Source organism: Notothenia coriiceps, unplaced genomic scaffold, assembly GCF_000735185.1.
Source record: "Notothenia coriiceps isolate Sejong01 unplaced genomic scaffold, NC01 NC01_scaffold00035568, whole genome shotgun sequence".
Taxonomy (NCBI): Eukaryota; Metazoa; Chordata; class Actinopteri; order Perciformes; family Nototheniidae; genus Notothenia; species Notothenia coriiceps.
The window spans coordinates 4,612-7,463 of NW_011368269.1; the positions used below are offsets into that span (position 1 = coordinate 4,612).

Consider the following 2,852-nt stretch of genomic DNA (forward strand, 5'->3'; position numbering starts at 1 on the left):
AACTATCTCTCTATATATCTATCTATCACTATCTCTCTCTCTATCTATCAATCTATAAGGAACCGCAGTAAACAACATGCGTTGCTATAGCAACCCGTCATGTTTATGTTTTCGAGCAAGATCAATAGCGTGAAAATCACTGCATTTTCTCTAAGGTAAATATTACCCGGTGGCGCTGATAGGTATAAATCACAATTTGTTGGCAATTTCTTCAATCTGACTTCATATTGACACTTTTTAACAACAGAGGGTGCTACATAACACACTTTCAGGAAAAGTCACGGACTGGGAGACTTTAATATTTTGTTGAAAAATGGTTACATACAATCAAAAAACAGCTGCAGGTCAAATGTACCTGTTGGCGGTTCTAGTGTTAAAGCATTGCCCTGTTGTTGAAATGTTCCCTAATGATAACGTACCTGTGTTTCAGGTGGAGGATTTGCAGCCTTCGGCCAGGCCAAGCCCGTTGGCACTCCATACGGACAAACAATGTCCGGACCTATGATCTCCAGCAACCCCTTCCTGGTTAGTCAAATATCTTTATTTCTTGTAGAAACAATTTAGTTATAATACTCCTACAGTAGAATGAAGGGCTTCTGTCACATTAGCATTGGCTGTTGTTGGTAGAGATTAGGCTGTTACCTTATTACCATAGATTTGAGTTATATTAAAAAGACCAATTGATTGCAAAAAACTAGAGCTGTGAAATGAACTCTGCAAATCAATCTCTTAGTTAATGGTGTAAATAATATGTAAAGAGTGCACAGAGGTCACTGCAGTAATATTGCCGACACATCCCTTATATGCCTATCAGGGTTTCCGCTAGGATCTTTTCTTGCCGGTCAAATGTCCGGAAAGAATCTATTTTACCTGACAATTTTGAAACTTACCGATCATGTTTCATAATAACAATAATTTGTGTAGCAGAGTTTCCGTTAGCAGGTAATTACCGGACTATGACTTGGATATGCTGATGTTTAAAACTCAGTTAAGGGATTTTTCTATTGCTTCAGTTTATTATCGTAACAGATCGAAAAGTTCAGATTCATTTTTCAATAGATGATGCGCTTCCACAAACAACATAATTATTAAATTCAAATGAACTACTTATAGTACTTATCTCTCTCCCTCCCTCTCTCTCCTGACAGCTGGTCAGTTGGTCAGTTTCTCATGCAGCTCTCTGTCAGTGGGCGGGGCTTCAGTTGATCATGATCAGACTCAGCAGCTGATCTGATCTCTCTCTCGCGTCCGGTTATACTTCACTCGCGTGTATGTCCATATCGATCAGATCCAGCTCTCCTGATCGGCCTTTATAGAGAGCACCGATCAAACTATTAAGAGTGAATATCGGCCGATTATTACCGGAAATTTTGACCGGCAGGTTTTCAGAATTTACCGGTTTTTAATACATTTTACCAGCTAAAAAACGGTAATTACTGACTAATGGAAACCCTGGTGCCTATGCAAGTAAATAGTATGCTATATCGTTTAATTTAAACCAATAAATGCTTTACTCAAGTTCCACTATAAAGTCATTTTTAAAAACCTATAGGAAGCACTTTTCCAAGCAAATATTGTTTTTAATTGTCTGACGGTCAGCATATCTAATGCTTTCAATTTACATCAATTAAAAGCCCTAGAAGAAGCACTACTGGTTGGAATATATACTCTTTGATTGTGGATTTATGTTTACTCTCAAAACTAGAAGTTATTAGTTACTCCTTCTGATTGTGTGTTTGTGTGTCCTTTGACCTTTCAGGGTGCGGCTCCGTCTGCTCAGTATCCAGCAGGAGGCTCTTCAACGAACCCCTTCTTATAGCGACCCCTCCGCTCCGCTCCACTACAGGGTCAACAACTGGCGCGCTTGCACCTATTGCACCGTTTGTTTCACAAGTAGCTTTAAACACAATGTTTGTAAGGATTTGTATTTTCTATCGCAGTTTGTCACAAGGGATATGACAGAGCATCATGCTGACACTGTCCATGGCTACAAAACAAAGTGATGGTGTGTGTGCAGAGGGAGAGGACGGTCCCCCCCTTCTCTATTTAACCTGTGAACTGGCCTGGCCTCGACTGAAACACAATGTATAATCAAACTGGCTGAAAACTAAGTTATTGTAACAGTATATCCCATTCGTTATGCTGCAACTTTGTACATAATTCATTTTTCTTTTAGCGCTTTTGTGCATATCAGTATTTGTATCTAACACACAAGATTTGTTCAGACAGATCTGTTGCTTCTTGGTAAGTTAATGGGTTCCGCCACTTACTGTATTTGTGAAGAACCGACTGTTTAATTGTGCGGGTTCCTTTTTAGGTAAACTGTTGGCTACGGTGGCCGAGAGGTGCCAACGTGCTTCAGCGGACCAACACATTTCCATTGGGGGAAACGCACTGCAACCTCAAAAACGAAATGTATAAACACAAATGTGCCAAAACACATGTTAAGAAGAAATATCTTTACCAACTTGTTGAAACATGCACAGGGTTTGCTAAAAAAAACGCTGCATAAACAAAATGCTGCAAGGAGCTCAAAACCCATCGGAAACCAGGGGACACTAATAAGTGACGCACACAGCCGGAGAGCTTGTTGACGTTCGTTCGGGGATTATAAAGTTGGCATACTGTCACTGTTGACAGTTTACTCTGTTTCATAATTGTTAGTGTTTTGTCAGTATATTCAAAATAAGTTAATAAGATTGACTTTATTGATCCCAATCCAGGAGATGGTTTTGTCACAGCAACATAATGTGAAAATAAAAAAAGAGGAGAAGCTAAACAAACATACACATAAAATCAAAATATCAAATAAAACTAAACTAAAAAGTCAAATAGACATATTGACAGTGAAA

General features: G+C 39.0%; 1 long non-coding RNA gene across 1 annotated transcript; it reads left to right on the forward strand.

Annotated features, from left to right (window-relative positions):
* Positions 1–432: 432 nt before the first annotated feature.
* Positions 433–2,409, forward strand: LOC104963053 (uncharacterized). Its single transcript, XR_800271.1, has 2 exons — positions 433–525; positions 1,760–2,409. It is a non-coding gene; the product is annotated as an uncharacterized lncRNA (long non-coding RNA).
* Positions 2,410–2,852: the final 443 nt, after the last annotated feature.